This window comes from Gadus macrocephalus, chromosome 18, assembly GCF_031168955.1.
Source record: "Gadus macrocephalus chromosome 18, ASM3116895v1".
In the NCBI taxonomy this organism is placed as follows: domain Eukaryota; kingdom Metazoa; phylum Chordata; class Actinopteri; order Gadiformes; family Gadidae; genus Gadus; species Gadus macrocephalus.
In genome coordinates, this window is record NC_082399.1 from 11,649,106 (window position 1) to 11,659,105 (window position 10,000).

The window sequence follows — 10,000 nt, forward strand, 5'->3', positions numbered from 1 at the left end:
GTTTCTCACTTTCCTCTCTTTCTCTGTTGTCTAATCGTTGGCAAATGGAGGGAAGAGCGATAGGCCAATGCAAAAAAAGTCTGAACATATAGAGCATTTATTTGAATTCATGTAAAATGGTGAACTCTAACACAGCGATTGGGTTAAACGATGGTCCCTGTTTATGTTCTGCACTGGATGCTGGATGAGGGAGATTATTCTCTCAGTCTATCCATGGTGTTACAGTGTCCCCATCAGGTTGGACGTGGAACTGCAATCCATCTAGACAACTAACACAACGTTCAGATCACTTGGTGTGTTTTTGTGTGGCCGCACGTGTGAGTGTGTGTGTGCGTGTGTGTGTGTCTGTGGGTGTGTGTGTGTGTGCGTGTGTGTGTTTGCATGTGCATGTGCGTATGTTTGTGTATGTGTGTGTGTGTGTGTGTGTGTGTGTGTGTGTGTGCAACCTGGTGTGTGTCCAAGTGTCTGCTGCAGTGACTCTTTGATGTGTTTCATGAACTTTGACCTCGCTCTTTATTTGAAAAAAAATACACAAATCACACATAACACTTTTATGTCTACATATTCATAGATATTTTGTGTACCAATAGGATCTCAAACAATATGTCCTGTTATAGTATGTGGGACACATACTCATCTATCCTACATAATCATTCTTGAAATGCTGTAAGCCGTGATAATCTAGCATTGTATGTTTGGTGGCAAATGTTTATATTTACTACTAGGTAAAAAGCAAGCAATAAAGCAATTGCTCAAGTTGTTAATTAAAGGACTTGTTGATAAAAAATATATCAGACAGTGTGTTTAGTACCTCTTTGCTCAAAGTGCTCAACCAACCTCAGCCATTAAGTAAGCAGAAAATCCTTCTAGCACCGGCTGACGATAAAAAATTAAACAGTTTGCTCTAACCTATACTCTTTTTACTGCATCGGGCCTATAAAGAGTCAAGAGTGTGTTTAAATAGAATGGAGAGTCTTAAAGAAGACGTTTCTCACACCTTTCAGGAAAAACGATTGGGGAAATGTGCGTCAAGCGGACATATTTGGACCTCCATCATGTTGGTGTAAGCCAACTGTCCATGTGTCAAACTAACACCTTCCACAGGCCATCGACGACCGGCAAAATGAGGGACTAAACAGTACTACTCTCAATATCGCTCTATTGATTAGGAGTAGGTGCAGTTCAATATTATAACTACATATATTCAAATTAGCATAACAAAGTATAATAATCGATTGTGATGCAAACAGTTCAGTTCAGATCAAATCAAGCCTAAAGGTAAATAGAAAAAAAATCAACAGACTCTGAGGATAAGTAGAAGGTAGCAGTAAGGAAAAGTGAAACCCTTTATGACCACCAACATCATAGTTTCATCAAGCAACAATATGGGTAAACGGAAAATACATTATCTGTCTGTCTCCGGTCGCCCAGGTCGTCCTAGAGAGCCTCTAAAGAGTCTAGCAGAGTCCAGCCACAGTCGATAAGTCCTGCAGGGCCCATTACCTTTCATCGTGTACATCAGGTCCCAGAGACTCACCCCACCACACAGATGCAAGGGGAAGAGGTAAGACAAACCGCTTTGGGAGGGATGAGTTCCCGGGAGCAGCTGAAGGGGAATTCCAACGCAACTGAAGCATTGAACTACTTTATAGGCAAGGCCGTACCCTGAATTCCCCTTATGGGATGGAGGAATATCTTATTGATGTTTGGTTAATCATTCATATCTATTTATGATGAAGTTATTAAGATGCTTTAAATCCAAAGCAACTTCTGAGTTCCTCGATGCCCACAGGAAAGGCTGTTGACATCAGGGGATGGAACCCAGAACGTTCAGTTACAGTTCTCGCTTGTTGCACAAAGAAATAACGGACATGAGAAACGGTTGCTTCGGGGAAGGTATACACTTGGACAGACTTCCAAACAGATGGATGAGTCAGTAACATCTGTAATTAATGCCTGGTGGACATTTTGCAACGTTGGGTTAATTGCAGACATGTTCTTTTAAATACACTTTTTCTGGTGTCCTGTTGGAATATGGGAAGACGTTTGTGAGATCTACGACCGGCAATGTATCAGACAGGCTTCCTAAATAGCATGAAGCGACCATCATCGCTGTTGCATACATTGTTATTCTGTTAACTTTTTTCCTAACTACACTCACCTGAGGAGAAGGTAGGTGTGTTTGTGCGTTACTATGTTGTAAAATAAAGAATTTAGCAAATAAGACTGAACAGTGCATTCAGTCCATTGTCTACATGGCGATTGAGGTCACAAAAATAGACTGAACAAACTCTCACAATGTCTAAACGTCGGCCACTGTAAATGTTTTCTTTCCTCCTGTCTTCCTTTCCTTCCGTTTCCCACCCTATGTGACTCTGGACCCACCGCTCACCAGAATAGTCGCTCCTGGAGTAGCTCACAGCCACGTCGTCAGCCTGTGATTGTTGCAGCGGTTTGGAGTTGACCCTTAAAACAAGCCAGACTAGGGAGACCTGGAGACATGTGTGTGTTATTTAACAGCAGGGGACACTGGCAGAATGGCTCCCTCTCTCCCACCCACCCCCAACCTCCCCCCCTCTTCCTTTCTATGACGAGGGTATGCATGCATTTTCCTTGATCAATAGTTGAACACGCTAACAACCAATAATAGATAAGATGCAAAACATATGTCTTTTTAAATTTTATTTTAACCGTTCCCTCGACACATTTCTTATGTGAAACATTCATGTTTCAACCACATGAAGTATAAACAATTTGAAGAAACAGAATAAAAAAAACAATTAGGCTCTCGCACTGAAAGGCTGCTTTTGTCCTCATTCAACAAATGGATTTGCAAAACAAACAATGTTAATACTTGGTTATTACATATGTAATCTGTTACATTACGGCGATTAACCAAATAATAATTAATCAGTTAACACCTATCTATGACTGTGAACTCGAAGCAAACGATATTTGGGGTGAAATGCTTTGTATATCAAAAGTCTTAACAGTTATACACATGTCAAGAGCTGGATAGGGATAGCAGTTATATTAAACTATTTTATACGTGTGTATCATAAATTTCCGGTTAAAAGGTTTCATAACCGTTTTTTCAAAACCAATTCCACGTATCACTATGAAGAGGTATGACTGTAGTATATTGTAGTTCTTTTCACCTGTCTTTCAAGAAAGTCTTACATTTGACATGAGATTACCGTCACACAGGACTTAACTGTGCTATCCTCTATGCTGTTTGGAACAAATTAATAGGGACATAACTTCACATAGACTTTAGCTGAATTAGATTTACTGGCCAGTCTGAAAGATATTACGCCCTATGTAGTCATAACTGCTTTAAGACATGGAATAAATAAGTGTGTTGTGATGGTCTTTCTAAAAAATTCCACACCACTATAAACCACTTTTTATTCTTAAGTCGTTTAGCAGATGCGTTTTTATCCGAAGCTACTTAGTGCATTGAGATGCAGTTCATTGAGGAGCAGGTGGGGGGTTAGGGTGGACCAAAGGGTCTCAAGGATGTCAGTTAGGCTCCACACAGTGGGGATCAAACCCATTCACTTTAGACTGGGAGTCCAAACACCCTTATCATCACTACTCTCGACTATTCCTATGTTAGACCAGGGAGAAGGTTCTTACTCATCCTCGTGACTATGAATCTAGAACCACCATTTTGATCTTCCTCTTCCATCTATCGATTGCGTGTGCTTCCATATCGCTAGTACGTCTAATTTCTTCAGTTTCTTAGTCAGGAGAGGCCACTGATGACAATGTCCAACCAGTAAAACATCCAGTCTGACATGCCAGTGATACTGTGCCAATCGCCATGTCAACAAACTGTTTTAGGTTTCGATTATTTTTCCCTCTCCATATAGTTGGCGCTACAGGAGCGAGGATGGCTGGGGAAGAGGGTGGCCAGGCCAACGGGGCTGGAGCAGAGCCTCTCTCTCTCTCTCTCTCTCTCTCTCTCTCTCTCTCTCTCTCTCTCTCTCTCTCTCTCTCTCTCTCTCTCTCTCTCTCTCTCTCTCTCTCTCTCTCTCTCTCTCTCTCTCTCTCTCTCTCTCTCTCTCTCTCTCTCTCTCTCTCTCTCTCTCTCTCTCTCTCTCTCCCAGGGAGAGGAACGTTGATTATCCTGCCAAGCTGCCTGAGAATCTTTAACAGAGCACACCAAGACAAAGTCAAGGAGGCCAGAGGGATAGGGAGGAAGAGAGGGGGAATTCAGGATGGGGATGAGCTGAAGACAAAGAAAAGGCAATGATAGAGACGGGCTAAAAAGACAACGTAAGGCGTAAATGGTAAATAATATCAACTCAATCATTGAGAGGAGCAAACGAGAAAAAGAAAGAAGTAGCCTATAGCCTACAATAATTTTTTGGTTAATTCAGAACAAAATGCTTCAGTGCTATAGTTCTCTTTAGCTATTCCCGAGTTGGATGACATGGGCCATAGGTTGGGGGAGCTCGCCATCGAGCTGTTAGGCCAGATCCCAGCAGCAACACAATCTCATTGAAACTACAGACACCTTGTCCATGTCCCGCTACTTTGACAGCTTCTACAGGAACACAGGACACATTGTGAACTTCACGTAAAACACAATGACTTCTGTGGCCGATACCATGCACCACACACAATTGTCGTAATCTCATCTCTTGCTTCTCACAACCTTTTGCATAGCTCAACATAAGGTACCGTCAATCCAGAAAAGTGTTTGTGCAAACATATGTCAACCACACAACCATACAGCGAACCCCTTCGATACTAAGAACCCATGTCCATGACAAGCTCAAAACAAGCTCATCTTCCATGTTATGAATCATTCCCTGTGGGAATCCTGTTGGAGCGTCAGAGCTCAACTTAGTGTCGTGCCACTCCTGGCGCCGAGACATTCCGAGATGCTACGTTCACTAGAGTTCAAATTTGCTCAACTTTCACACTGACCCTTTTTGGTGAGCATCGCTCACCAATAATCAATCACATTCGAATCCGAAATTGTGTCCACCGGAAAAAGAATAGTTACATTTATGAACAATTCATAGATCTCCAATGCCCAGCCCAGACTAACGTCTACTCTAAATTAAATCCATCCTCAAATTGATGGGACAGACACCAGTATATGCAAAAAGTAATGCAGAGCACAATAAACACAATAGTACTTTTCCCATTATATTGAACTACGATGGTTTAAAGTAAACGAGAAAAGCCAAACTCACAATTTCTAATAATTTCTGTTATATTTTCCAAACATTTCAAAAGATTTGTTGCAAAACAATCTTTGCCTCCCGTAGCCAATACCAAGAAGTACACACACACACACACACACACACACACACACACACACACACACACACTTTTTGGGGGGGTTGGAATAAGAAAACAATGCAGAGACAGGTCCTATAAACTGGCCTATTACCGCACCAGGTTTCCTTCCTGGGATTAGAGGTGAGCTCCGCGGAGAGATTACAGCGGAGGCTGGTTCTGTAGCTGGGTCTTTCCAGAAGGACTGCTCACTCAGCAGGACCTGGTCCCTGCTACAAACCCAACAGAGAGATGAGATGAGCTGGAGACGTCCAAACAGTTGGAAATGAGTCAGTAACATCTGTAATTAACTAAGTAATTTCGTAACTTTGGGATAATGTGGAGTTGCTTTTTTAAAGTACACTTTTTCTCATGTGTCTCATTGGAATATGGGGAGAAACCGAATAGCACTGAAGAAGAAAAGTGTTTTGCTTTTTGCTGGCAGTTGGAATCCCTTGCTCAACGACACTACGGCAGTGGTCGGTGAGAGCAAACTTTTCCCCTGATCCTATGCATCACAGGCATTGCCTAAAGCTCCACAGATGTTGGGCACATCATAACTACTTGAACTGTATGATATATTAAAACATTTTTAAAATCCTCAAAATCCTAGACTGCCATCCAAAACCCAAAAAATTAAATCATCCTCATTGCCAAGAACAGTTTGGTCGCAGGCAAGGGCTTGGACAGGCATTTCAAAACAACATACGATACCCCTTGGATCATAGATTTGTGACTCAAAAACAAATGATGATCTTAGTTTATACTTAAACATACGCACCCCCTCACGCACACACACACACACACACACACACACACACACACACACACACACACACACACACACACACACACACACACACACACACACACACACACACACACACACACACACACACACACACACACACACTGAATTGGCCTCCATTAAATTAACATGTTGATGTATTGACTTGCCAATATTTGGGTATGAAGGTATTGGACTGCCTGTTCTGTTCTCTGCAAATTGTTTATGCAGTAAATATATATATATATTCATATTTATACATATACATATATATATACCAAAGAAGATAACGTTCCTTTTGACTCAATTGACTTATTGTGTCTGCTGAGATGTTGTTTTAACTCATGGACCGCAGGACAACCAAATGGAAAGGAGGGAGATTCCAAAGATCCTTTTAGAGAAGGGGGTGGAGGGATGTACCACATGGGGTTCAGTAAGGAAGGGTGAAGGTGTGCCAAAATTGCATTTATAAAAGGTTCAATTCAATATAAGTTCAATAAGTCATTTGCCAGCATTGTTCAGTCCACCCATCTGGGTGTGTAAATACCAACCCTAAATGGTAAAACCTGTTTCAGGTTCAAGTAATGAAGTGAAATTCACTTTGTGAACCTGGAAATGCTCAGCAGATTAGCGGAGGGAATATAGATCACTGTACCTACAGTTCGTAGGCCTGCTACTCAATAGAACACTTTGCAACAGCTCATGCTAATAGGAAACACCATTAGGTGACCAAATTGGATTCCTATTTCACATCTCAAGAAAAAACACAGGCCGCTTCTGTTATTATTTGACATACATCAAAATATCAGTTTAAACACAGTTACACACTTAAGTCAAGGCAAGTCCATTCAATCTTTTTAGCTTAGCCCTTAATCACAATTAAAATCTCAAGGGGCTGAGTAGGCCCTATATTACCGACATTCAAATGAAGATGTTATGAACAACGGCAAAATCTTTGTTAGAAAATATTATGTCTTCATCCATTCCTGGATGAAGACAGCATATTTCCTGGACATTAAGGAGTCATGGGTCGCATATCCACTTTTCTTCACACACAACATTTGATCTCATAATCTGTCTTGCTTCCCCTCTGTGCCTTTTTGTTTTGCCAGCCTCTCTCCCACATCATTGATACCAAGTCATCTCCTCCAAGCTCTAAACGTTCTGTCCTTGTTTCCTCCACCAAGTCTCTCTCTCTCTCTCTCTCTCTCTCTCTCTCTCTCTCTCTCTCTCTCTCTCTCTCTCTACCTGTCAGGGAAACAGAATCTCTTCTCATGATCTTGATCCTATTCGCTGTGTGGCTCCTTCCCCCCCCCACCCACCCTGTCCCAACCAGAAGGAGCGCACGAGGGAGTGAGCGGAGAACTCTTTTCCATCTCACATCTCCAACCCATCAAGGCTCTGACCATGAAATGTGATTTTTCTTCCTCTCCTGGGGAAATGTGGTCTGTGTAGGATATATATTTCTCTCTCGCTCAATATGCTGAGATTGAGATGACAGGGGCCTGGACAACGAATTCGGGGGTGTATTGAATTAAAACCTTGTTTTTTGGACCGCTAGGGCGACGCCGCTGACGATAGCCTGGTGCTGGGACGATGGGAAACGCGTTTGTTAACCGTGTGTACCTTTGTCATGTTTGAATCAAATTGAGGAAGTCGACAGCTGCCTTCGTGATTTCAAGGCCGTCCGAACGAGTAACGTTTCAGCACAGCGCTGATCAGGTTCAGACTCTAAACCGCAATGTAACTACAATAATGTATTGACACGATTACATCTTCATTTGCCTTTCTTCTACACACTTGTTTCTTATTATTCATTCTTATTATCCATGATTTCATCAAAAATCCCTGCCTCTCCTCGTTAGAAGACTAATTAGGTTCAACCGTCCCAACAAGTTGGGTTCCCTTTGGGTTTCTCTGGTATTTCTACATCTCAGCCCCCAAACAACGATTTGTTTACTGTAAACGCACGTTGCCGTGGGGAGTCTCCATCTGCATCAATAATATATTTTGTGAGAAAGAATCCAGTCTTGGTTGTTGCAAAATATTCTGGCCTCCACGCCAACCCCAAACACACTGCATTCAGAGTATGAGTTTTAGTGTCTGCATTGTTTGCGTGTGTGCGTGTGTATTGTGTGTTAGTGTTTCTGTTGCTAAATCAGCCTTGGCTTTAGCTAAGGTTTTTGGGGTCATTAATAAAATGTAATTGCAGTCTTGCGTAGCTGTTTATCAGATTCTCGCCCTCCAAACAATAGCTGTGGTTTGAAACTTGAGATCCACTCTGGCCTGCAGGTTTGGCCAAATCACTAACCCCACTATGCCTTCTCTCTATTTTAAATCCTCCTCTAATGTCAGCACAACACACACAGTAAAACACAGACACAAAACACACACACACACACACACACACACACACACACACACACACACACACACACACACACACACACACACACACACACACACACACACACACACACACACACACACACACACACACACACTAACATTTACAATACAGGCACTACAGTGATTAACATTTATTTGAGTTATTTGTTCTAATGCAAAAAGTTTTTCATTTGTTTTGATAATTTATAATTAGATATCATGTTTGACTGCAGAAGACACAATGTTAAAATCTAAATATCTGGTAAATAGTTGCCTGTATTGGTTTTTATTGTAATTGGGTTCAAAACTTTTTTACAAAAATACACTAGTACACATTATTACCCGGCCAGTACTGTGTATACTAGTGCAACACGAATATACAGTACACAATGATAAAGTATTGAAATGCATCCATAGTGGTTTGAAAAGCCACAAAGGGGAAAAGGGTTTTGGAGAGAACACACACAGTTGACCCAGTGGTAGGCTATAATAGACATCGCTCTGCCTCTGAGCTGGAGACATGATGACTGCGTGATGTCCAGGCCAGGGCGGAGGACTCCCATACACTTCCATCCTCACCTACTCACGACCGCAGTCTGGGCTGACAGTAAGACTCCCAAAGACCCAAAAGCTTCCCAGCACCGTATCACCCTCAGCCAATGGAAGAGAGAGAGAGAGAGAGAGAAAGAGAGGGGGAGACTAAGATGGCTGGATAATCAATGACTCATAATGGGAATACGTTACAAGTGTGCAAACAAGGTAGAAATACGACAGAGAGTTAAGCCCCAAGAGTAAAAGTTAGGTGGTGTTAAAGGTTAACAGCGATGCTTTATATATACTATCAGCGAGCTACACTGGAGATATTTGGCTCTTCCGCCAGTGTTTTTTTTACAGATTGTTTTTTTTTCAAACAACTATTGTAACTTTTCCACATGAGAAAATACCAACCTATCGCACGGACACTGAAAACTATACAAGCTGTGCAAAAAAATCGGTTCAATTATCCACAAAATGTATCAAAATCTTATATCACGTCATTCATTCATTAGGACTGTGATAGGCTGCTGTCCAACGTTTACGCGCACCATTTGCAGTCATCATTCGTCAAACTTGTGACCGGTTTATGCAAACATCCACTTAAAAAGCGCGCAGAAAAGAACAAGAGATATGCATTTGGGACTCAAGTGGACCTTAGAAATAATGGCTTGGTAGCGCAAGAGGTTTGCCAAATCAAATAGTAGGGAGCCCTTAGACTGGCAACCTCACTGAGCACATATGCAGACACAATCACAGAGCCAAAACCAACTAACACACATATATATAGACTCATGCACAAACACATATAGGTAGAAACTTAGTCCCTCACACCCATACACAAACGTACACACACAGATACGTAGGTATAAACTTGCATACACATACCGGTGCACCCACACCCACACCCACACACTCCCGCACGTACACAAACCAAACACATACGAACAAATTTGGAAGTTCACCTTTGAAAGGAAAACTATCATCTAATAGTGA